General features: G+C 44.2%; 2 long non-coding RNA genes across 2 annotated transcripts in view; one reads left to right on the forward strand and one right to left on the reverse strand.

Annotated features, from left to right (window-relative positions):
- Positions 1 to 727: 727 nt before the first annotated feature.
- Positions 728 to 25,083, forward strand: LOC121816677 (uncharacterized). The gene is made up of 2 exons (XR_006056334.2): positions 728 to 1,270; positions 16,108 to 25,083. It is a non-coding gene; the product is annotated as an uncharacterized LOC121816677 (long non-coding RNA).
- LOC106990874 (uncharacterized) overlaps positions 2,792 to 26,397 on the reverse strand; it is a 68,714-nt gene continuing 45,108 nt past the window's right edge. Inside the window, exons 4-7 of the long non-coding RNA XR_009597985.1 lie at positions 20,013 to 20,062; positions 8,911 to 12,416; positions 4,411 to 4,697; positions 2,792 to 4,317 (exon numbers count right to left, since the gene is read on the reverse strand). This is a non-coding gene — a long non-coding RNA (uncharacterized LOC106990874). The remainder of the gene's footprint in view (positions 4,318 to 4,410; positions 4,698 to 8,910; positions 12,417 to 20,012; positions 20,063 to 26,397) is intronic.

Below are 26,397 nucleotides of genomic sequence, written 5' to 3' on the forward strand. Positions count from 1 at the left end.
AATGTAAACCCAAGAAGGCAAAGGGACCTTTGTTCCTCTAGAAAGTGAAAGATTAAAATCATGTTGACCAAAGGAATGTAATATAGACCCATTGAAGCTGAACTGATCATCTAGAAAGTGAAAGCAATGGCAACCCACTCCAGTACTCTTGCCTGGAAAATCCCATGGATGGAGGAGCCTGGTGGCCTGCAGTCCATGGAGTCGTGAAAAGTCGGACATGAGCGAGTGACTTCACTTTCACTTTTCACTTTCCACTTTCATGCATTGGAAAAGGAAATGGCAACCCACTCCAGTGTTCTTGCCTGGAGAATCCCAGGGACGACGAAGCCTGGTGGGCTGCCGTCTGTGGGGTTGCACAGAGTCAGACACGACTGAAGCGACTTAGCAGCAGCAGCAGAAAGTGAAAGATTAAAATCACGTTGACCAAAGGAATCTAATGTAGACCCATTGAAGCTTAACTGATCCTTTTGTTTCTGGGTTTTTTTCTTTTTTAATTGAGATACAATTGACACATAACATTGTGTAAGTTTGAGTTGTACAGGTGTTGATTTGATGCATTGATGTGTTGCACTATGACTACCACCTTGGTATCAGTTAACACCTCCATCAAGTCACATAATTACTTTTTTTTTTTGTAGCGAGAACAATGAAGATCTGGTCTCTTAGCAACTTTGAAGTTTATAACACAGCATTGTTGACTATAATTACTATGTTGTGCATTAGATCTCCAGGAGAAGGCAATGGCAACCCACTCCAGTACTCTTGCCTGGAAAATCCCATGGACAGAGGAGCCTGGTGGGCTGCAGTCCATGGGGTCGCAAAGAGTCGGACACGACTGAGCAACTTTACTTTCACTTTTTACTTTCATGCATTGGAGAAGGACATGGCAACCCACTCCAGTGTTCTTGCCTGGAGAATCTCAGGGATGGTGGAGCCTGGTGGACTGTCGTCTATGGGGTCACACAGAGTTGGACACGACTAAAGTGACTTAGCAGCAGCAGCAGCATTAGATCTCCAGGTCATATTTATCTACTAGTTGCAAATTTGTAATCCTTGAGGTCCAAGACGCCTCTGATTTTTTCGTTTGTTTTCCTAACCTGTTTGGAGGAAAGCAAACTGCACTCTGAAATGGGAATCCTCTTTGTTCTGGAAATCCTTCATTTCCATCGCTGGTGCCACCTCTTCTCCATACCCAGAGGCAGAAAGTGGAGAGAAGACAGAGACATGCTGGAGCTATCCAGTTTAGACAGAAGAGGCGACTTGAACACAGGTATTTGACTGAATGGTGGTAATACAAGAAAATGAGGTTGGGAGATGCAGGGCCTCCAGGGCTTTAAAAAGGAAAGAGGGAATATGAGAAGAAAGAGAAGGCTGATGTTAGGAGAGGAAGGGTCATCCAATCCACACAGTTGTAGGGCAAGGCAGTGAGGCTCCAGACTTCTGTCTGGGGCAAAAGGACAACATTTGAGAAAAGAGATTCAGTGCCAGACTTTCCAAACTTTACATCCATCAGTGGAACTTTGAGTAAAGGACTGCAAAACTGCTCACCCTTGTTGAGATTCTGGTGTCTAAAACAGGAAGCGAGAGAACCACCCCCAACCCCACCTCCAAGATCAGCATCAGAAATTAGAAACACCTGCACTGAGGCTCTCGAAGGGGCAGTGACGGGGACAAAGCATAGTGCCTTTCACATTGCCCTTTGCAGAACCCTGGGTGGAAGGCACAGGGTGGCATAATTCAGTTCTGCCAAAAAATACCTTTTAAGTGCTCTTTCTGAATAAAGGGAAATGGTCTGCCTTGGAAGGAAGGGAGCTTCTTGCTTCTAACGGTATTAGTAGATACAGATGACCACCTAATATGGGTGGTGTGGAAGAGAACTCTGCTGGATTATATTTAACAGTATAATTCTACCGTTATTGAATGATGCAGACAATGAGATATAAGAATATTTGGGACCAGCATAAGGAGATTTTTTTTGAATAATCCCAGAGTTAAAACTCATCACAGAGTATCAGAGATGGACAGGATCTTTAAAATCATCTTATCCAACTCTTCACCTTTTATCTAAATGGAAAAAAGTAAGGCCCAGAGACAAGTGACAAGCTCAGGGTCACATAGCTAAAAAGTAGATGATCTGGACTAGAACTTTCAGCATGTTTCATCTCTCAGCATTTTTGCTGGTCTCATTATCAAATCTGCCCAGCAATATCTGGAAACTTGCCAGGAAAAAAAAATTGGAAACAATTAAACCTTGACAAATGACAGCTTCTTCAGATGTCATTTAAACACAAAGAAATATAAGGAACCCAACTGCTGAAACTCCTTGATAACATCAAGGAAAAGGAGTCATTTCACATAAATCTCAGAGATGATGTCATCCAAACACACTAGCAGTTAGCGGAAGTTCCAACTCATTATGAAGGAAATGATTCTTATAAATAGTTTTGATCTGGAGATACTGTTTGGCGTCTTCAAATCATAGACTCTTGAAATAGGAAGACCTACGAAGAGGTCATCTAATCCAGGGCACACTGGTCCTGCAAATAATGGGCAGGGTTCACGCTGCTCTCAGCTTTGTGTCTCGTGGTACCTTGTACCAGCAACTACTCTACCATTTTGCTGGAGTACACAAAACTGAATAAAAGTTTTTTTCTTCCAAATTGAAAATAGTGTTTTTCCCCTGATAAAATAAACATACTTTTTGTAAAATTTCAAATAATACAGAGACGTATAAAACAAAGTAAGAAGAAAAAAAAGCTTTCCAGAAATCTCACCACTCAGATAACCATGGTTAGCATTTTGATATCATTTAATTATTTCTCCACGAATATATGTTTCCACTTGCACATCTATATTTTTGTAAAATTGGGGCTGATTTTAAGTGACAGTTTTGTCGCATTCTTCTCTCTGTATAATCTGCGTCTTCATTTTAATGGCTGTATGATACACCTTAATGTGGTGAGTCAGATGCTGACTGATGGATTAGTTGTTCTCAGTTTTCTTACTAACATGGGGGATTATTTCCTGCTTCAGGAAAAGAGGTCATCTCGGTCACCCTTGGAAGGGTGTATCATCTCTGCAAACTGAAAGAAACTGGCTGCTACAAAGTGGTGATGAGGGTGATTGCAGGGCTAAGGCTCCCTGGAATGTGAGTGGGTGGAAGGAGGGCTCTATATTCTCCGCTGGGAAAGGGAGTTTAAAGAAGCCTCTGGTTTGCCGGAGAAGCTACCATACTCCAGAGGAAAGACTCCAGGAGTAGCCAGTGACTAGAAACCATCTGACCTTGGCTGACTTCCCAATCAGCTTGCAAAACTGCTTCTGCCCTGTCCACAGCAGCAGCCAGAATTGAGGACTCAACAAACCTCTGGTCCAGAACTCAAATCACTCAGGTCAGTCGCTACTTTGTGACAAGGACTGCACTCCTGGAGCTTGAGACACAGCTGCCTAATTCCCTGGTCACTAGATGCGGCCAAAAGTTCATTCACTTCCCAGCTTTGGGTATAGATTACTTAACCAACTCTGCTGTCACGAACACTTTCCCTCACAATCATAATAAATGACACAACCATCAATTAATTCCCAGGGGTGCTATAGGAAGTGGGGAATAGAGGAGTCTAGGACCCAGCCACATTCTGGGAACAACATAGGATACAAAAGTACCCCCCACCACTTCCAGCTGAGGAAGAGAGAAGATGACGATGCACTTTTCTACATCTCTACATATTTATCCAGATATCTCTTTAATATGGGCTTTCCTGGTGGCTCAAACAGTAAAGAATCTGCCTTCAATTCAAGAGACTGGAATTCAGTCCCTAGGTTGGGAAGATCCCCCTGGAGAAGGGAATTGCTACCCACTCCAACATTCTTGCCTCGATAATTCTATGGACAGAGGAGCTTTGTGAGTTACTGTCCATGGGGTCACAAGAGTCATTTCTCTAAGTGGAGTTGCTGGGTTTGTGGGAAAGTGCTAAACAAATCCTTCAGTGATGTCGCATGGTGCCTGGGAAGGACCAGTTGGCCACCTGCTATGCACCTTCACAGAGCAGCAACATATTATAGAAGCAGCCACTGTTCAGGGTCTGGCTTTGAAGGTTCAGAAACTTGACTCCGTTGGGTACCAAAGTTAATCAGTCTCAGAAAGCTGAGTCACTCAGAGGAGACTGAAGGGGATAAAGCAGAATGCCAAGTGATTAATTTATAATGAGACATGCACATGCCAGGTGAAGCGGGCATTCGGGTCAGCCTGAGCAGCCTGTTCTTTCTCGTTGTGGCAGTCAGTGTGGGCAGTCCAATCACAGTCAAAAGCTAGTGGTGTCCCTAGAACAGGGGAAGGAGAGTTAGTGTGGTGGGATCTGAATGGTGGCCTGATGTATACACTTCTCCACCGGGGCGAGGGTAATATACACTCACCACGTGACAGTGGCTCCAAAGGAGAGTCCAGTGAGTTGTAAGAACAGAAATTGCTCTGGGGCTAAGGTGGGCCGCAAGCCATTCTCTCTGCAGACTCCTTTCTTCCATCCAGCAGTCTTTAGGGTCTCGGAGACTCACAGCTTTTCTTGTTGATAGAGAGGGTACAGAAGGGTTGAATGATGCCATAGGGACTCCTTTCCTTTAAAAACAGTGTAACCACTTTTCACTTTTCTATTCATCTCTTTTTTTGCACATTCAGCAAATGATGGTTGGACATCGGTCAGGTCCTGGGAAGATAGCAATGGGTGAAATAGACCAAATGTTTGCTCTTGTGGAGCTCACAGGCCAGAGGAGGAGAAAGACAATAGACAGATAACTGAATCAATAGACAATAATTTTTAAAAACCACTTAATAAATAAGACAATTTTTTTTTTAATAAATAAGACAATTGTTAACTGCAAAAATCTTTATGCAAGATGTTAGATGTCAAGATTTGCTATGAATGAAAATTAAGCAGAGTAAGAGATTAAAGAGTAATAGATGAAAATGGGGAATATTTTTAGAGGGTGATCAAAGAAGTTCTTTCTGATAAGGTTACATTTGAACAAAGACCAAACTACAGCAGGAGGCGGGTGGGACAGTATTCCAAGTGGAGGGAACAGCACATTCAAAGGCTTTGGGGCATGGATGGATGTATGGATGGAACAGCAAAGAGATCCAGCTGGAATATATATAAGCAAGGGGAAGAAGAGGTAGAGGAAGGTGCCGTAGAAGTGATGAATCAGAATCAGATCATGTGGGGCTTTGTAGTTCCACATTGTGAAAAGTGGATATTATTCTGAATGATATGAGAAACCACCAAAGGGTCAAACTCACCTTTTATAAGGAGTCTGGCTGCTGAGAGGTGAATAAACTGATTATTCTAATTTGTTAAGAATTGAGCCATTGAATATTAGCAAAGGGAACTTGGAGACCAAGACTCCTGCTATACAAAGTGTGGCTATGGACCAGAAGAATGACCCACTCACTCCAGTATTCTTGCCTGGAGAATCCTGTGGACAGAGGAGCCTGGGTCACACAGAGTCAGACACGACTGAAGCGACTTAGCATGCATGCATGCATTGGAGAAGGAAATGGCAACCCACTCCAGTATTCTTGCCTGGAGAATCCCAGGGACAGAGGAGCCTGGTGGGCTGCCGTCTACAGGGTCACACAGTCGAACACGACTGAAGTGACTTAGCAGCAGCAGCAGCAGCAGCAGCAGCAGAAGCTTATTAAACATGAAGAATCTTACAACACCACCCCAGACCTCCTAAATCAGAGTTTGCATTTAACAAGATCCCCTGATGAGACGGAGGTATGAGAAGCACTGGTCTAGTCCAAGGCCTTCATTTTACAAGCGATGAAACCAAGTATCAGTGTGCGGAAGTGACTTGCTTACAATCACGTGGTTAGGTTCATAACTGGGTCAAGGCTAGGGTCTCCTGACTGTGGCAAGCCCACTTTCCATGGCTCTCAGGTCATGAGATTATAAATTCATTCATTTAGTCACTCACTTACTCACTCATCACTAAGGCCATTCCATAATCAGACACGATCATCTCACTAAAGATTTTTACCTTTTAAGAATGCAAGATCTAGTCAAGAGAATCGGATAACAGACTAATGTAACTCAATTGACCACCTACCCTGATTTAAAAAAAAAAAAAAAAAAAACTGACCATGAGTGCTATCAGCCTTAGTTTCAGTATTTCTCCCAAACTATCTCATCCTCTGCTGAGACTTGCTGGAAATGCCCAGGATGTTTAGGTGTGGTGTCCCCTGAAACATTTTTTCCTTTTTTTGTGGGAAAAAGCACAGATGTCATTGTCTTCTCAGCAGAAAAGTCCCCTCTGGCCTCAAGCAATTAAAAAAAAAAAATCTGTATGTGGGTACCACCCCAGAATCTTGGAGATTAAACATAGAAACCCAGGTCATGTCCCAAAAGGGAAGAGTCAAGATAGGAAGGACTCTATTTTAAGAGATGGCTAGGGTGAATGGCTGGAAGCTTGTACAATGGGAAAAAAAAGGCGGGTTATCATCTCTGTCATTGCTATTATTGTAGTTATTATCAAAAACTTGTAAATAGTGCTCTTAATTTATTGTCCCTTTGAAACAATAAAGGAGATAATGGAGACTTCTGCATGCATTTGCTATTCATCAGCAGCTTTGCTGTCAAAAAAGTGGCCCAGTAATGACTGTGGGGATCCAGGCAATTGCAGGAGCAGGACTGGAGAGGATCAGCTGGCCCTTCAAGAAGTGGTTCTGGCAGACTGTGAAGGGCACTTCCAATGGAAGAAGACCCACTCTCTAGGTGGGTCTGTTTAAGCTGATCAGGAGATAAGTGGCAGGAGAGGGGGAAAAGAAAGGCAGGGTGGGGAAGATGGGATACACTGCAGAGACACCTGGGCAGAAAGGGGGGCTCCCAGATGTCTTTGAAAGATCAAGCCTGAAGGATTCGGGGGATTGGTGGGTCACCTACAAATTTCCTCAATTTCTCTGTTAAACAGGGTAGTTACCTCTAGCTGCTATTCATCTTCCTCTACCCTTCCTATGTGAGGACAAAGGCTTATTTATGTATTTATTAAATACTTATTTTTTGTTATTTATTTATTTGACTGTCCTGGGTTTTGGTTGAAGCATGCAAACTCTTAATTGTATGTAGCACGGGGGATCTGGTTTCCTGACCAGGTATAGACCTTGGCCTGACTGCATTGGGGGCACGGAGTCTCAGCCACAGGACCACCAGGGAAGTCCCAACAAAGGCTTGTTTATGTCTCATTCCTATAGTCTGCTGTGGGGTCTTCCAGGGACACAGGCATCCTGGTTGAGCCCATCTGGTACTTGCACCATCTTAGAATCCTTCGTGTCCAGCCAGATGGGCAGAAGAGAAAGTAAAGCTTTTTCTTCACTGCCATGAATGGGAGTTGACCCATAGCTTTCACTTTCTTCTCTTGGTGAGGATTAGTCATGGGGCCCCACCTCACCTCCAGGGACTAGGAAACCTAGTCCAGCCGTGGGCCCAGGAAGTAAGCCTGGCAGGGGAGCACAGCCAACCCTCTACTGCAGGCCTGACCCACAAAGTAGGGGAGCCCATGCCACCCACACTTGGGTGGCTCTCAGGAGGTTGGCCACGGGCCAGTGTCAGGAGTGGGGAGAAGTTGTGACCCCGGCAGAAGGGGGCCTCCTCACTCCAAGTCACATCCTGCTGCCCCGTCTGGACTATTCCTGGTTCAGATGAGGCCTGGAGGTCACCAAACCCCTCCCTGTAAATGGCAAGGCCCTATACTCTGTCTTTCACTGTGACTGTACCTTTAATGCTCCTTCCAACACTGGGATCCGATGAATATTCAGAAGTTTTGGATTCTCACCCTGCCTCTCTGGTACCTTACCCTCTTACCTTTCCAGCAGTTAGGGCCTTAGTTTCCCTAACTGCAAAGGGAGTGAATTGGCCAAGATGGTCTTTCATGTTCTTTCCAGGCTTCAATCTACTTTGCCTGAGGACTAGCTTTACCCAGTCCACTTCTACTGTTCCTGTGCCCTTGGAAAGGAACGAGGCCTGAAAACCCTGGAGTTATTGCTGTGACCTGTGACCTTATCTGATCCTGCCCCACACTGCCTAACAAACTCAGTGACAACTTCAGCTGAGCAACTGCTGGCATTCAGCTGCTGGCAACTGTCCCCAAAAGGGGAGGGTAGAGGGACAGACCCAAGGGCATGTGCGAGGGCCAGAGGTCAGATTTCAAGGCAGCAAAGCATTCTGCCTGCGGGGACCTCTGTGAGATCCTGGGTGTGAGCGAAGCCTAGAGCATCCATAGGCATGCGTCCAAGTACATGAGTCAGGGTCCCAGCAGGCAACAGCGCACACTCGGGTGTTAAGTGCGGTGGGGAGCGGGGAGAGAAAGAGCTTAACGAAGGGACTGCTTACAAAAGGTGTGGCCAGAGTTATGGGACCAGCAGAGAGTGGGGGGCACCCTGGGACTAGGAATGAGCCTGAAGGGTAAGGCAAGGAGACGCTGTGGCAGGACTCCATGTGAGCAAGAGTCCTGCCTCCACTTAGGAGCCAGAGCCACAGATGAACAGGATCACTGCCAAAAGAGCAGCAAAGAAGGAAGGAAGGTGGTATTAAGGAGTAGAGACTAAATTTGTCAGCGTGGAGTCTCCTGCCCAACTCAACAAGAAGCCAGAGGAATAGAGGCTTGGTGATGTGGTTACAGAGCCCAGAGGGCCCAGAGCAGGGCCAGGAACGTGTGGCAGACGCACTTGGAAAATAACCAGGACGTGAGTCTCAGGTCTCACCTGGTCTTCCTCCCATCCTCGGAGAGATGTCCAAAGGTCTAAACCTGGTGGTCCACTCTCCGCAGTATCCCCAGCCACGGGGGTGACAACAGCCACAATAATGAAGATGGTGGAATCATCTTGTTTATAAACTCTACGCTCCTGCTATAATATCTGATTACCTGGAGCAACTTTTGCAGCATCTGAAGGCGCCAGGTTGAATTTTTGGCCTCTTTCCTCTGCGACTGCTTGTAGATACAGATTCAGACATTGTTCTGCCTTTTTCTTGAGTGGTAACACTAGCTGCTCTGTCAGTCCTGTGAGAGTTGGAAGACTGGGATAAATTTAGACCAGAGAGTTATTGTGCCAGAGCCAGTATTTTACATACTTGATTTTTAATATGACCTTGACCTCTGTGCTTTGCATAACCATTTATTTCTTGTCCTGAGCTTGACCAGCTTTTCAGTCTCTCGCCCCCATGCTTGTATGTATCTCCCCACCCCCGGAAGTTCCAAGGAGTCGGTGTGTACAATGAGACTGGTGTGGGGCTGTGCTTGGTTCCCCCTCCATCAGATACCATGATTGTCAAAACAAAGTTAGCTATGTGAAAACCCTCACCATTCCCCCTGCCTCCTTTTGGAATGCACTGTTCTGACTGCAAGTACAAAGAAGCAATTTATAAGCATGAGTTGGTACAGAAAACCAAGAAAATGAATATGATATGGCATAGCATGAAACCCAAAGCTGTAAACTTGGAGACAGGAATGGAATCAGGAACAAGGGGATATTTCAGAATTAATATACTGAGACAGGAAAGCCTAGAAACCAGATCTCAGGTATTTCTTTTGTTGCTTTGTGTAGTCACACTCACTATGGAATGACTATCAATACCTGATTTTCTTCTGGTACTTTTAAAACTCTTGAAATAAATGTGGCCATACTTGTAGCACTATTAAAAAAGGAAAAAGAAATAGAAAATATATGTATTTTTTACCCTGTAGTATGCTGCTGCTTAGTCACATCAGTCGTGTCCGACTCTGTGTGACCCCATAGACGGCACCCACCAGGCTCCCCTGTCCCTGGGATTCTCCAGGCAAGAACACTGGAGTGGGCTGCCATTTCCTTCTCCAATGCATGAAAGTGAAGTTGCTCAGTCATGTCCAACTCTTAGTGACCCCATGGACTGCAGCCTACCATGCTCCTCCATCCAAGGGATTCTCCAGGCAAGAGTACTGGAGTGGGTTGCCATTGCCTTCTCCTACTCTATAGAATAGTGTACAGTTTTCTTAAATGGTAGGTCACAATCCTTTAATAGGTCATGAAATTAATTTAACAATCTGATCAGCAGCTTTCAAAAAAAAATAGAGTGAGAATCATCATAAGCATCAGAGTGTATCACACAGAGCAAAGTGAAAGTCGGATGATACACGCAGATACACGTGTGCTGGGTGTGATCGTAGGCTGTGCTCTTCAACGCGGCCGAGGTAAGTAGAACTGGCTGGGGGTCAAGGCACTTGGGCACTTGTTCCAGAAGAGCTGTTAATCTTCCAAGGGGCCTACTCTAATCCGTTGTCCCCTCTGGCCTTGGTATCCTTACATATAAAGTGATACATTTGGACAGAATGAACCCTAAGAGTCTTCCAAGCCCCCAGGTTTAACACAAATCAATTGAACACCTAGTAGGTGCCAAGCAGTGGGGATTCATTAGCCAAGACTTTGCCCCTACTGAGTTTATATTATGATGGGGGGATGCCCAACAATAGTCGAACAAGTGAATAAATAAAATGCTGAGTGGTGATAGTGCAATGGAGAAAAACAAAGATAAGGGAGTTTACAGAACAATGAAGGGAGGGGATGCTGTTTTTTAATGTGGGTGGGTGGAGCCTCTCTGATAAGGTGACATTTCAGTTGAGACATTAAGAAAGTGAAAGACACAAACCACCCAGATATCTGGTGGAAGAGTTGTTGTAAGTTGCTAAGTTGTGTCAGACTCTACAAACCCATGGACGCAGCACGCCAGGCTTTCCTGTCCATCACCAACTCCTGGAGCTTGCTCAGACTCAAGTCCATGGAGTCAGTGATGCCATCCAACATCTCATCCTCTGTCGTCCCCTTCTCCTCCTGCCTTCACTCTTTGCCAGCATCAGGGTCTTTTCCAGTGAGTCAGCTCTTCACATCAGGGGGCCAGAGTATTGGAAGAAGAGTAGATACTGCCAAGATGAAAAGTTCTTGCCTTATTGGAGGAAGAGGGCAGAGTGGCTGGAGCGAGTGAGCCAGGCATAGGAGAGCATCAGGGGGAGGGGGGCCAGATCAATGGAAACAAAGCCTGGAGCAGGTTTGACCTGATTCTGACTCCTATTGTAAAAGGAGCCCTGTAGATTGTAGATCCCTGTAGGTTAGTTAAGAGGGTTCTAGAATACTCCAGAAGCGGGATAATAATGTCTTGCTCTAGGATAGCAGAAAGAAGAGGTGAGAGAGATTCTGAATACATTTTGGAGGTAAAGCAAGCAAGATGGTTTACATATAATGTGAGGAATAAACAGGAATATAAGATGGATTCAAGGTCTGAGGCCTGAGCAGCTGGGGTTTTGATTTACAGAGGTAAAGATGAGAGACAAGGCTTTGGGGAAGAGGGTGAGGTGGGAGATGCTTATGGGATGTTGGCATGCATGCATGCTGAGTTGCTTCAGTTATGTCTGACTCTGGAACCCCATGGACTGTATCCTGCCAAGCTCCTCTGTCCACGAAATTCTCCAGGCAAGAATACTGGAGTGGGTTGCCATTTCCTTCTCTGGGGCTTCTATAGAGGAAATTAGAATTGATTGCCTCAAGTCAAAGGGAGCCCCCCAGGCATGTTGAGAGTATTCCTCTCCTCTGTAAAGCTCTTCTGACTGCCAGATTATTTAATTGTGAGCCATTCAGGGGCCATTGCTCTTTTGATCTTAACATACTTAATATGCACCCCAAAGATCTTTCCTTCGGGATAGATGAAATATTCCCATTTTTATAAGATTTGTAACACGAAAACACAAAAGATGCAGACAAATTCCAACATAGACACAGAGATTAGAAGAGACTCCCAAGTCAGTTCCCAGCCCCTCCCACATAGAGACCCAGAGGATGAGAGAAAAAGAACCAGCAAACAGGATTTGACTCTGTGACTTTTTCCAGGAGACGTTGGCTGAAAGAGAAAAGGAAAATCTGAAAAATGTAGGTTTCATTTTAAAATAATGAGCATGAGTTTCCCATCAGTGATTGCTAAATCCCTCATTCCTGATTGCAACAGCAGCAACATCTTGTACCAAGCTAGGCAGAGGTTTGCTGGCAGAGTAAATGGCAATATGCATTGATTGACGTAGGATTTCTTCCAGTTTCTTGGTGTTATATAAAAAAAAAAAAAAAGGGAGCGGGAGCAAATTAGAGATTATTTGCATTCAGCAGACAATTCTAGCGGAAAGAAATGAACTCCCAGGGTTTCCCCTGCAGCCTCTGTGCTCCATAGGGAGGCTGTGGATGGGGTTTCCCCAGCTTTGCCCCTATCAGTGCCATCTCTGGGTCAGAAGTTTAATTACAGTGCTAGGTCCTGAGTTATCCAGGGAATTTTTCTTTTTGGGCGAAGGCAAGCGAGATCAGCCTTGTGATGAATCCTCAGCCACACACCTTCTTTCTCAGGCTTCAGGACTCTCTCCTATAGGAACAGGGAAAAACTGCAAGTGGAAGAGAATGCAGTGCACACTTAAAATGTGTCTTCTTGAACAAGGATTGCACACGGCAAGGCTCATCAGACTGTGTGGAGCTGCAGGGTGTGTCCCACTGTGAGTTCTGGATTTCGACTACAATTTCTGTGGGCTGTCTGGATGCAGCCAAGTTGGAAGGTCATGGTGGCCACACCGAGATTAGAGGGAAGAGCGGAGGACTGCTATATTTGGAGCAGCCGCAAAAGGAACTAGCAATTTTTGCACCCCAGATAAACTTTCTAAACTGCCCCTCACTCCTACCCCACCACTGCCCTCTGCCCCTTGGGCCACCTTCCCTCTCCCAGCAACAGATTCTCTGATTCTATTGTGACTTCTCTGGACACCAAGCCAGGACCCCATGCGTTCCAGAAACTGTACTCTGGGCCTTCACCGTCTCTCTCTTTACTCTCTTTCCCCTTAGAGCACCGAACTCCTGAAATAACTACATCTGACCTGCAGGACAGGTTGACAGATTTGGAGGCTCAATACAGTTAAATATAGCCTGGATCAAAAACAAAGCCCCACTGAATATTCTCGAGGCTTCTGGAAGTGTACTTGTCAGGCTGAGGGGACAGGCTGACAGCTCTGCTCCCCTGACCAGCAGACAGGCTGAGAACAATGTTGGGACAATATAGCCCAATATTGTTGTCATCTAGTCATTCAGCTGTGTTCAACTTTTTGTGACCCCATGGACTGTAGCACACCAGGCTTCCCTGTCCTTCGATACATTCCAGAGTTTGCACAAACTCACGTCCATCGAGTCGATGATGCCATCCAACCGTCTCATTCTCTGTCACCCTCTTCTCCTGCCCTCAATCTTTCCCAGCATCAGGGTCTTTTCCAATGAGTTGGCTCTTCACATCAGGTGGCCAAAGTATTGGAACTTCAGCTTCAGCATTAGTCCTTCCAATGAATATTTGGGGTTGATTTTTGTTTTTGTTCTTGGATGTACTTCCCTGCCCAGGCTGTGCATTATTTTTTAAAGTCTTTCCCTAGTTTCCTGTTGCCTGTAGTACAGGGGTTAACCCTGGTGGCCTCTGATTGAAAACCTCACACCCTTTAGACTTTCCACAAGAGTAAACCATCTTCTCTTAAATACTCCCTGTGTGTGCATATGCACACACGCGCACGCACCCACACCCACAAACACTAACATTCTATTCATGATGACCAGAAGGTCTTTACCCCCAAAGTCTTCCCACATCTCTGGGCCTGTGTCCAAGTCTTTTCTTTGCCCACTGGCTCTCAAAACCACCTTCCGAAACCCTAACTTACCCTGTTCTCGGTCAAGGCACTTTATCATAAGGCTTGCCACACTCTGCATGATATTTAGGCTAACTGTGTCCACCGCGCTCCCTTCCCAACACCACAGCCCACAGGAAACTGAGATCTTTGAGGTCAAATTAGTACCGGAGACAGTCACGCGTCAGGGCCTTTGGCACTTTCACAGAATCAAATTAAAGACTTTGCTAATTGAACATGGTAGTAGGCTAGCAGCTGCGATATTAGTTTCTGTTCATTCCTTGGTGGCTCAGACAGTAAAGAATTTCCCGTATAAAGAACCCCCAAAAGATAAAATTTGACATATTCAAAAACAAAGAAACCTGGCATGTGGCCTGGGATTTGGGCATATCAAACACCCTCCAACTGTGGTTTCAAATAGGTTGTGGCCACACACTTGGTCAAGGCCGCTACCTGAGCACAGGCTTAGAAGGTCAGCTCCTCCTTCTTATTTTGACACAGCAGTTCTCTTGTTAGAAATGTATCCCAAGTAATAACTATATAAACTGGTAAAGATTTAACCACAAGGGAAAATCAGGGCAAATTACACGGCTACCAGAAGAATAGGCTGGAAAATTGGGGTAAATTTGTGTGAAAGTGTACTGTATGTTCAATAAAAATTATGTTCTAAAAATATGTTTGCTGACAAGAAAAAATGTCCATGATTTATTGTTGGTGAAAAAATGCAAGTTACAAAACAGAATATATCATCCAATTTTTATAATAAAAACCTACCATAGTTATATGAAGAGGATTAAGGCTAGAAGAATATATGTCAAAACGTGGACCGTGGCAATCTCTGGATAATGCAATTATGGCTAATTTTTACTTGCTTCTTTTAGTCTTTTCGATTATTTCAGCAACGAAATGTGTTTCTCCACTAATATTGAAACAGGAAGGAAGGGGGTAGGGCATGACCTTTAAAAGAATAACATAACCATAGGACATGATACAAACTGGTTAGAACCAACTAGGTCCGAGATGGTGGACGAGACTACCACTAGACCTTGAGCCTCAGTATACCCTTACCGTAACACACTGGCATGCTAAACAACACACCCACAGGCACCATGACAGTTCCAAGGCTGACCCTAAAATGTCAACAAGTGGGTGGTGGCCCAATTTCTAGAAATTTCCACCCCTTCCCCCAAATAGCTGGACTCCTCCTCCCACTTATTAGCCTGTGAAGTTACCCACCCCTATAAAAACTCACAACCCTATGCCCTGCTGCCACGCTCACATTCTGAGATGGCCCACATTCTGTCTGTGGAGTGCTTTTCTCTGTAAATAAATCCACTTCTTATCTATCATTTTGTCTCTCACTGGATTACTTCTATAATGAGGGATCAAGAACCTGAGCTCCATTAGGTCCTGAGAGCAGGTGTGTGATCTCAATTCTAAAAGACAGCGAGTTCTAGTCCTAATCTGAGTCATACGATTTCAATACATAAAGTGTATCAGTAATAAATAGAGAAGCAAACTGACTTCAAACTCATAAAACTTGGCCTATTCTAAAGGCTCAATAAATGCATGTGAACAGGTAAGCAAGGGACCGAGCTCTGATTTGAACCTGAGAAAAAGTGAGATTGCTTAGGAAGGAAAGTAGGGTCAGATGTGCATGGCCTGGGACTGGGTCTTATGGCCTCCAAACTTAATGATCAGCTAGAGTGGGAGAAACAGGTAAAGGAAATGAAGAAATGCCCAGATAGGAATCACCAGTGTTTGGTACTGAAAACCAAGAAAATGGGGTGTTTCAGGAAGGAGGAAGTGGCCAGCTGGACTGGGTATTCTGCCGAGAACTCAGAGGAAGTGTGAACAGGTTGCTCTGGTAACAAAGGTCCTGGTGATGGTGGTAAATGCAGCTGCAGGGGAAGTGGGTGTAGGGGGATCCGGACTGGAGGGGGCTGAAGAATGACTGACGGGTGCAGAAACAAGACAGGGAGTGAAGACAGCTTTCAGGAACCTTGGGAATGGAGCAAAGAGAGATATCAGCAACCAGAGGGAGATGTGGGACAGACAGAATTTATATTTGTTCTGTTTATAAGATGGAATGACTGGAGAATGTGCAATAAGACCCTGACAAAAAAAAAAAATGCTTTCTCCATGTCCTCGAGGGATGATGGGAAGAGCATGACGCAAGTGCAGTGGTGGGAGGATGAAACAGCCACCATCAGAGATTTCTCTTTTTCCTGCGCAGTAGGAAGTCAGGTCATTTGCAAACAGTGAGGAGATTTAGAAGAGACGGGTGGATCTTCGAGGAGAGGAAGGCCTGTCGAGTTCTCTGTGGGGAGCCGGACAGCCATAGACAGCAAAGTAGAGAAGAATTATGGGACCTTTATCCATGCTGTGTTCCTTCTGCAGGTCTTCTCACCTCTGATTCCACAGCCAAGGATATGAAGACCCAGAGAGATGAAGCCATCTGCCCAAAGTCACACAGCACACTAGGGGCAAAGCTGCGACTGGAGTCAGGTTTTCAGGCCCCCAGTTGGGAGCACATCTATCCACGGCAGCAGTCACCTTCGTCTACGTCTGCTCTTCACTTTGTACCGTCGTGTCAGCATCTTTGCAAAGCATGGGCTCCTGGGTCTAGCTAGATGTGTCGCTTCTTCTCCCCAGGCAAAGCCTTGCACATAAAGGGGACTCCAGCAATATTTTCTCAGCTAATGAATGATCAGAAATCAGGCTGCCCTATGTCTCATTATTCTTAAGAGAAGGGCTCTCTTATGTACCCTTTCCATGCTCCCTCCTGCCTATTTCAGAATAAGTCAGGGGAGAATAGCATGTTCATCTCATCTCTTTGTGACTTGGGATAACAGACACCAATTACTAGGATATCTGCTTTCCTACATTGGAACATGGATAACATATTTACCTATGTACACTTCACCTTGTTCTGGAAAAGATTTCATGCTTCTAGGGTGTATCAGTTGCTAAAAAATAATAATAAGTCCTCATTTTTATGGTGGATGTCCCAAAGCTCCACACAATGGTTTGGCTACTACTGCTAAGTCACCTCAGTCGTGTCTGACTCTGTGCGACCCCAGGGACGGCAGCCCACCAGGCTCCCATGTCCCTGGGATTCTCCAGGCAAGATCCCTGGAGTGGATTGCCATTTCCTTCTCCAATGCATGAAAGTGAAAAAAAGTAAAAGTGAAGTCGCTCAGTCGTGTCCGACTCTTGGCTATTACAGATTCTACTAATTAATTCATGATATTTTCTGGGGGGCTTAGGAACTCATTTATGTAAATGAATGAAAAATAAACAACCCATTAGAATTCCCACCCCCACCCAATCCTTGTCACATTATAAAGACAGAATTTAGGAAGGAGTATTTACTATTTATCCACTCAATAACTATTTTGCTTTCAGTTAGAGTTGCTGTTGAGTTTTAAGCCAGCTTTTTCACTCTCCTCTAAAAACTAAGATCATGGCATCCAGTCCCATCACTTCATGTCAAATATTTGGGGAAACAATGCAAACATGGACAGACTTTCTTTTTTGGGGCTCCAAAATTACTGCCAATGGTGACTGGAGCCATGAAGTTAAAAGACGCTTGCTCCTTAGAAGAAAAGCTATGACAAGCTTAGACAGCATATTAAAAAGCAGAGACATTACTTTGCTGATGAAGGTTCGTATAGTCAAAGCTATGGTTCTCCTAGTAGTCATGTATGGATGTGAGAGTTGGACCAAAAAGAAAGCTAAACTGAAGAATCGATGCTCTTGAACTGTGGTGTTGGAGAAGATTCTTGAGACTTCCTTGGGCTGCAAGGAGATCAAATCAGTCAATCCCAAAGGAAATTAGTCCTGAATATTCATTGGAAGGACTGATGCTGAAACTGAAGTTCCAATATTTTGGCCACCTGACGTGAAGAACTGACTCATTAGATAAGACTCTGATGGTAGGAAAGGTTGAAGGCAGGAGGAGAAGGGGATGACAGAGGATGAGATGGTGGGATGGCATCACTGACTCAATGGGCATGAGTTTGGGTAAACTCTGGGAGTTGGTGATGGACAGGGAGGCCTGGCGTGCTGCAGTCCATGGGGTCACTAAGAGTTGGACATGACTGAAAGGCTGAATTGACTGAGAGGTGCCGTGCAAAGTCACCTCAGTCATGTCTGATTCTTTGCGACCCCGTGGACTGTAGCCCACCAGGCTCCTCTGTCCATGGCATTCTCCAGGCAAGAATACTGGAGTGGGTTGCCATGCCCTCCTCCAGGGGATCTGCCCAACCCAGGGATTGAACTCTGGTCTCCTGCTGCTCCTGCATTGCAGGCGGGTTCTTTATCAATGAGCCACCGGGAATACCATTATCTAGAGATAACCTTATATAAATGTCAATAGAAAACTCATAAACTAACTTGCTCTGGTGGGTGGCAGGCCCCTGACCCTGGGCTACTCAGATGATAGGATCAGAGGCACGAGAGTGTAACAGAACAGTAAGCAGGAGTTGTTAGGAGATCTCTGCTCTAGGCTTGATTCCATCACTATCTTTCTAAACCGAATCTCTTCTGGTTTACGGGTGGATCAGAAAATGAAGCATTCATGCTGCTCTGACACAGTGAGAACTCCTAGAATGTAAACTATTTCTTGTTGTGGTCCAGGTCTCACAGGGTTTTGAAGTCTCCTCAGGCACAGCAATCGGCCGCTTGTCCCTGGACAGTCAGCAGGTTTTTGTGAACAGGAAGAGTTTGGTCCCCAGGATTCAATCACTCCCCTGAGAGTTGCCAGGGCTCTGGGTCTGGTCTTGGCTGGCTAGATGGTGGGCATTCCTTGTTTTCATCTTGAACATCCCTAGGGCTTACTGTCAGGGTGGCTGCAATCAATGATAACTGCAACATCCTTTGTTTACTGGTATGGCAGGCAATATTTTATTTCTCACAGAAAAATAAGTCTTTGCCATGTGCCAGGAATTTATAGGTAGATAAAACATGATCCATGTCCTCAAGAAGTTCCCAAGAGGCTGGTCCTTAAGAGGCGCTCTCTTAAAGCCTGGGAAGCTCCAAGGGAGCCTCCAAAATCAAGTTTCTGGAGAAGCAAAACTGAGGAGCAGATCCTTAACACACTCGACCCAGCAATAGGCTCTTGCGCCAGGAAGTCCTAGAAACCCAGCTGGATTTTGCCCCTTTTCTGCCCTGTCAATGGACTTCATTGCAGTAAGCACTCTCCTCTCTAACCAGGCCCAGATTTACTAGAACGGTAGAGTTTTTTGGTTGCTTTTATTTTTATCTGTTGCAATGTTAGAAATTTATGGTTTCCTTTTGTATTTAACTTGCTATTGATGATGATTCTTTATCTATTCACTCATTGTCTCTAGTTCCCAATAAAGGAAGGAAATAATGCCCTTTAGGCACCTCCCTTGCCCTTTAAAATTATGAAATGTTCCATGTTTACAGAAGAGTACATGCACAATTTAAAGATAAATAATAAGACGAACACCTGGGCCTGAAGCCCAGCTGTGTGGCCCGTCCAGTCTCTTTCCCTTGACTACTCCCATCCAGCCCTCCCCCCATCAGGTAACCACAGTACTGACTTTAACGTTATCATTCCAGTTTTTTTTTTTTTTACAGTTTTACTCTCCATATTATATATCCCTAAGTAACCCACTGCTTGGATTTGAATAGCACACACAAACACAAAAAGCTGTATAAAGAAAGAGCACTATGGCTGTTATCAGAAGGGAAGCATTACCCTAGGACAACAATTTGACTAGCATCTCTAGTGGAGAAGGCAATGGTAAACCACTCCAGTACTCTTGCCTGGAAAATCCCATGGACGGAGGAGCCTGGTGGGCTGCAGTCCATGGGGCAGTGAAGAGTTGGACACAACTGAGCAACTTCACTTTCACTTTTCACTTTCATGCATTGGAGAAGGACATGGCAATCCACTCCAGTGTTCTTGCCTGGAGAATCCCAGGGACAGAGGAGCCTGGCAGGCTGCCATCTGTGGGGTCTTACAGAGTCGGACACGACTGAAGCGACTTGGCAGCAGCAGCAGCAGCAGCATATCGAGGGTACAGTATAACTTTAGCTTTCCTCAGTTTTTAAAAGCCTCTTCTGAGCAAGTTACAGGAAAGTCTCAAGTAGAAACAGATCTAGGATTTGTGGGGTGTGAAGAGTATATAATTTGGAGGACTCTTTTAAGAAGAGTATGAATTCAAAAGTAGAAATGTTGAGTTATGTGCAGGGCTTCGGGAGGGACGTATATGAGTGAGGAGCTTAAGTTCCACTGGCTTCAGGTAAATAAATCTCTAGCCAAGAGGGCTCACCTGCATCCAGCATCTGGCAGATCTGCAGTATGGGTGAGGCACTGAACACCCTGTAAAACAGACAAAGGGAAAGGGTTGCTTTGTATTTTCTGTTTCTAAGCTCATCATAGCCTATGTCTAGTTCTCCAGAACAGGTCAAAGAAGAACCTTCAGAAATGGAGACGTTGTAAAATGAGGGTTCTCAGCTGATTCTAGAGGCAAGACATAGGGACACGAGCAGGAATTGTCTTAAACATACAGTGAAGCCCCGACAAACACAGATAAGCATGTCCTTAAGTTGAAATGTGGCTATAATGTCAGTGGGGATTTTGGTGGTAATAGTTATCATTATATCTGTTTCTTTTTTGTTTGTTGTGCCATGTGGCTTGCAGGACTTAGTTCCCTGATCAAGGATTTAACCTGTGCCCTTGGCAGTGAAAGTACAGAGTTCTAACCACCAGGGAATTCCCTCATATCTGTTCTTGAGTCACTCTTCTTTAAATGGAACTGGTTAAGTAAAGTAGTGCTCAAAATTCTCCAAGCCAGGCTTCAGCAATACGTGAACCGTGAACTTCCAGATGTTCAAGCTGGTTTTAGAAAAAGCAGAGGAACCAGAGATCAAATTACCAACATCCGCTGGATCATGGAAAAAGCATGCTTTATTGACTATGCCAAAGCCTTTGACTGTGTGGATCACAATAAACTGGAAAATTCTGAAAGAGACGGGAATACCAGACCACCTGACCTGCCTCTTGAGAAACTTGTATGCAGGTCAGGAAGCAACAGTTAGAACTGGACAGAACAGACTGGTTCCACATAGGAAAAGGAGTGCATCAAGGCTGTATATTGTCACCCTGCTTATTTAACTTCTATGCAGAGTACATCATGAGAAACGCTGGGCTGGAAGAAACACAAGCTGGAATCAAGATTGCTGGGAGAAATATCAATAATCTCAGATATGCAGATGACACCACCCTTATGGCAGAAAGTGAAGAGGAACTAAAAAGCCTCTTGATGAAAGTGAAAGAGGAGAGTGAAAAAGTTGGCTTAGAGCTCAACATTCAGAAAACGAAGATCATTGCATCTGGTCCCATCACTTCATGGGAAATAGATGGGGAAACAGTGGAAACAGTGTCAGACTTCATCTTTTTGGGCTCCAAAATCACTGCAGATGGTGACTGCAGCCATGAAATTAAAAGATGCTTGCTCCTTGGAAGGAAAGTTATGACCAACCTAGATAGCATGTTGAAAAGCAGAGACATTACTTTGCCAACAAAGGTCCGTTTAGGCAATGGCACCCTACTCTAGTACTCTTGCCTGGAAAATCCTATGGACGGAGGAGCCTGGTAGGCTGCACTCCATGGGGTCGCTAAGAGTCAGATGAGACTGAGCAACTTCACTTTCACTTTTCACTTTCATGCATTGGAGGAGGAAATGGCAACCCACTCCAGTGTTCTTGCCTGGAGAATCCCAGGGATGGGGGAGCCTGGTGGGCTGCTGTCTATGGGGTCACACAGAGTCGGACACGACTGAAGTGACTTAGCAGTAGCAGCAGTATGGTTTTCCCAGTGGTCATGTATGGATGTGAGAGTTGGACTGTGAAGAAAGCTGAGTGCCGAAGAATTGATGCTTTTGAACTGTGGTGTTGGAGAAGACTCTTGAGAGTCCTTTGGACTGCAAGGAGATCCAACCAGTCCATTCTAAGGGAGATCAGTCCTGGGTGTTCATTGGAAGGAATGATGCTAAAGCTGAAACTCCAGTACTTTGGCCACCTCATGTGAAGAGTTGACTCGTTGGAAAAGTCTCTGATGCTGGGAGGGATTGGGGTCAGGAGGAAAAGGGGACAACCAAGGATGAGATGGCTGGATGGCATCACCGACTCGATGGATGTGAGTTTGAGTGGACTCCGGGAGTTGGTGATGCACAAGAAGGCCTGGCATGGTGCAACTCATGGGGTCGCAAAGAGTTGGACACGACTGAGCGACCAAACTGAACAGAACTGAATCTCTACATCTGGTACAAGGCTATTATTGTGGGATTTCTCTTCAGCATCTTCTGGTGAATCCTTGTCTCTCTCCTGTTTTAGATCCTCTTCATTGATTTATTCTTTAAGTGGAGTACATTCTTCAGCAGCTTTCTTAGAAAGGATACATGGTAAGTATAAAAATGTTGAGAACGTATATACTTGAAAAATAACTTTTTTCCACTTGCAGACTCAATTGGTCATTTGGCAGGGCATAGAATTCTAGACTGGAAATGACATCCTTCAGAATTTTATTGTATTTTGGCCTCTAGTGCTGCTGATAAGTCAGAAGCCATTCTGATTCCTAAATTTTGTATTTGACTTAACTTTTTTCCTCTCTGGAAGCAGTAAAAATCTCTTGATTTGTCATATGGTACCAGCCACTTATGGGCTCTTCAATCTGGCAGCTCATTCTGTTCTCGAATTACACCATTGATTCTTCCTCCCCGACCCCCACTTTTTTTTCTTTCTCTCTAGAAACACTGCTATTCAGATGTAAGTCCTCTTAAGTGAGTGAAGTCGCTCAGTCATGTCCGACTCTTTGTGACCCCATGGACTGTAGCCTACCAGGCTCCTCTGTCCATGGGATTTTCCAGGCAAGAGAACTGGAGTGCGTTGCCATCCTCTTAAACATGTACTCTAATCTCTTACTTTTTCTCTCTTGTTTTCTATCTCTTTGTCTTTTCGCTCTATTTGCTGGAAAATTTCCTCAATGTTATGTTCCAACTACTGTGTTGAGTTTTTTATTTTTACATAGGCAGATAATTCTTATCATATTTCCTTATAATTCCTGTAAGTATTATATGCACATTATTTAACAATTAAGTATTACAAAAATATTTTACGTAGAAAACAAAAGGTTTCTGTAGTTTCATTTAGTAGATCATGAAACAGAGTAGAGTTCAGAAACAGATCCTTGCATGACAGCCTAAACTTTTATTTATGAACAATACTGCATATTTATTTTCAACAATGTTGCTGCATCGTAAGAAATGTGACCTCCAGAGGTCTGGCTTTTGTCCCAGTACCTGGGAAACAACCTCGAAACCCTTTGAATCTCCTGAGCAATAGGAAATGTCTTTCTCTTTTATGGAGGGCCCCTGGAAATACAACTTGTATTTCAATCCTATTGAGATAACTCAGGGTGGGGGTTGGTCATGCAAGAAAGACAAAACATGAGATTAGAGGTGTGGAACTTTGGGTCACATGATATCAGTCCAACTTCAAGGAAAGAGAAGTCTAGAATTCAACCACATGGGCAATGTTTCAACCAATTGTGACTCTGTAATGAAACCTCAGTAAAATCTCTGAATACTCAATCTCAGCTTAGTCTGCCTGGTTGGCAATATTCTGTACATATCATCACACATGACTGTCAGTAGAGTCACACATCTCTGATGATGAGAGAAGAAATGCATTTAAACACTTGGGGCATCCCTGGTGGTGCTAGTGGTAAAGAATCTGCCTGCCAATAAGAGATGTGGGTTTGATCCCTGGTGGAAAGACTCCCTGGAGGAGGGCATGGCAACCCACTCCAGTATTCTTGCCTGGAGAATACCATGGACAGAGGAGCCTGGTGGACTACAGTCCATAGAATCTCAGAGCCGGACACGACTGAAGTGGCAACACACACACACAGACTTTGCCCATGAGTTTCTTCCTTTGACTGGTTTTGATTTGCATGTTTGGTTATAATAAAACTGTTATTGTAAGTACCCACTCCAGTATTCTTGGGCTTCCCTGGTGGCTCAGAGGGTAAAGAATCTGCCTGCAATTCGAGAGACCTGGGTTCAATCCCTGGGTTGGGAGATCCCCTGGAGAAGGGCATGGCAACCCGCTCCAGTATTCTTGCCTGGAGAATCCCCATGGACAGAAGAGCCTGGGGTCACAAAGAGTTGGGCATGACTGAGTGACTAAGCACACAACTGGTTATTGTAAGTATAAGGCTTCCCTGAGTTCTGTGAGTCATTCTAGCAAATAATTGAATCTGAAAGTTCAACTGGGAAAACCCCAAACTTGAAGTTGTTGTCTGAAGGAAGAGCAGTCTTATGGAACTGTTCCCTCTGGCTGTGCAGTTTGGAAAACCCCTTAGAGATACCAAGGCAATTCAGTGAAGAAATGGCACTCTTTTCCACAAGTGTTACTGTAATCATTGAGATTTATATGTAAACAAGTGAACCGAAATGCTTACCTCAGAGAATTCCCTTGCGGTCCAGTGTTGGAACTTGCTTTCACTGCCAAGGGCACAGAATTCAATCCCTGGTTTGGGAACTAAGATAATACAACCCATGCAGTGAGGCCAAATAAAATTTTTTAAAAAGGTAAAAAGAAACACATTGAAATAAATTAGAAAAAAATATTTACCTCATACTATATACAAAAACTAACTTGAAATGGATCATAGATATAAATGTAAGAGCTAGAAATACAACATTTCTAAAATAAAAAATAAGTGAAAATATTTGTGACCTTGGGTTGGGATGTATTAATATATTAAATAGATCACAAACAGCAGGAGAAAAATGATGACTTGGACTTAAAATTAAAACTTTTGCTCTTCAAAAGACTGTTAAGAAAATGAAATGGCAAATCACAGGTTGGGATAAAATGCAGCTGACCTTTGAACAATGTGGAGGGTAGAGGCACTAATCTTTGTGCAGTTGAAAATCCATGGAAAACTTTATATTTGTATCTGAACTTAATTACTAATAGCCTACTGTTGATTGGAAACCCTACTGATAATATAAACAGTTGATTAACATTTATTTCGCATTTTATACTTATTGTATACTGTATTCTTATATTAAAGTAAGTTAGAGAAAATAAAATGTTAAGAAGACCAAAGAAAGAGAAAATACAGTTACAATACTGTACTGTGTTTATTTATCCCATAAGTTTATATTCTCTCTTTACAAGACGCATCATCTGCATCAATACTGTAGATATAGATGCTACACGTCTTACTAACATTAAATGTAAAAATGCTATAGATGTTACATGTGTGAATAATGCTAAACATAAAAAATGAAAAGATGATGTGAAAAATAAATTCACATTTATTTCAGCTCAGTTCAGTCGCTCAGTCATGTCTGACTCTTTGTGACCCCACGAAACACAGCACGCCAGTCCTCCCTGTCCATCACCAACTCCCGGAGTTTACCCAAACTCATGTCCATTGAGTCGGTGATGCCATCTAACCATCCCATCCTCTGTCATCCCCTTCTCCTCCTGCCTTCAATCTTTCCCAACATCAGGGTCTTTTCAAATGAGTCAGCTCTTCACATTAGGTGGCGAAAATATTGGAGTTTCAGCTTCAGCATCAGTCCTTCCAATGAACACTCAGGACTGATCTCCTTTAGGATAGACTGGTTGGATCTCCTTGCAGTCCAAGGGACTCTCAAGAGTCTTCTCCAACACCACAGTTCAAAAGCATCAATTCTTCAGCATTTAGCTTTCTTTATAGTCCAACTCTCACATCCATACAAGACTATTGGGAAAACCATAGCCTTGACTAGATGGACCTTTGTTGACAAAGTAATGTCTGCTTTTTAATATGCTGTCTAGGTTGGTCATAACTTTCCATCCAAAGAGTAAGTGTCTTTTAATTTCATGGCTGCAATCACTATCTGCAGTGATTTTGAAGCCCCCCAAAATAAAGTCAGCCACTGTTTCCACTGTTTCCCCATCTATTTCTCATGAAGTGATGGGATCAGATGCTATGATCTTAGTTTTCTAAATGTTGAGTTTTAGGCCAACTTTTTTACTCTCCTCTTTCACTTTCATCAAGAGGCTCTTTAGTTCTTCTTCACTTTCTGCCGTAAGGGTGGTGTCATCTGCATATCTGAGGTTATTGATATTTCTCCCAGCAATCTTGATTCCAGCTTGTGCTTCATCCGGCCCAGCGTTTCTCATGATGTACTCTGCATAGAAGTTAAATAAGCACTGCTAATGTTGTTCAGTCTCCAAGTTGTGTCCGACTCTGTGTGACCCCATGGACTATAGGCTGTCAGGCTCCTTTGTCCATGGGATTTCCCAGGCAAGAATATGGGAGTGGGCCACCATTTCCTTCTCCAGGACATCTTCTCAACCCAGGGACTGAACCTGGGTCTCTTGCATTGCAGGAGGATTCTTTATCACTGAGCCACTAGGGAATGAAGAAGCAGCAATGTTGTGGTAGCCTAGTATAATCTACATGATCACTTCATTGTATCCGCATTCTTGCCTGGAGGATCCCAGGGACGGGGGAGCCTGGTGGGCTGCTGTCTATGGGGTTGCACAGAGTAGGACACAACTCAAGTGACTTAGCAGCAGCAGCAGCAGCCTACATACCAGTGAATGAATTGTAAAATTTTTGGCATACAGCATTATAGTCATATTCATAAC

The sequence above is a fragment of the Ovis aries genome, chromosome 1 (genome assembly GCF_016772045.2).
Source record: "Ovis aries strain OAR_USU_Benz2616 breed Rambouillet chromosome 1, ARS-UI_Ramb_v3.0, whole genome shotgun sequence".
NCBI classification, from domain to species: Eukaryota; Metazoa; Chordata; class Mammalia; order Artiodactyla; family Bovidae; genus Ovis; species Ovis aries.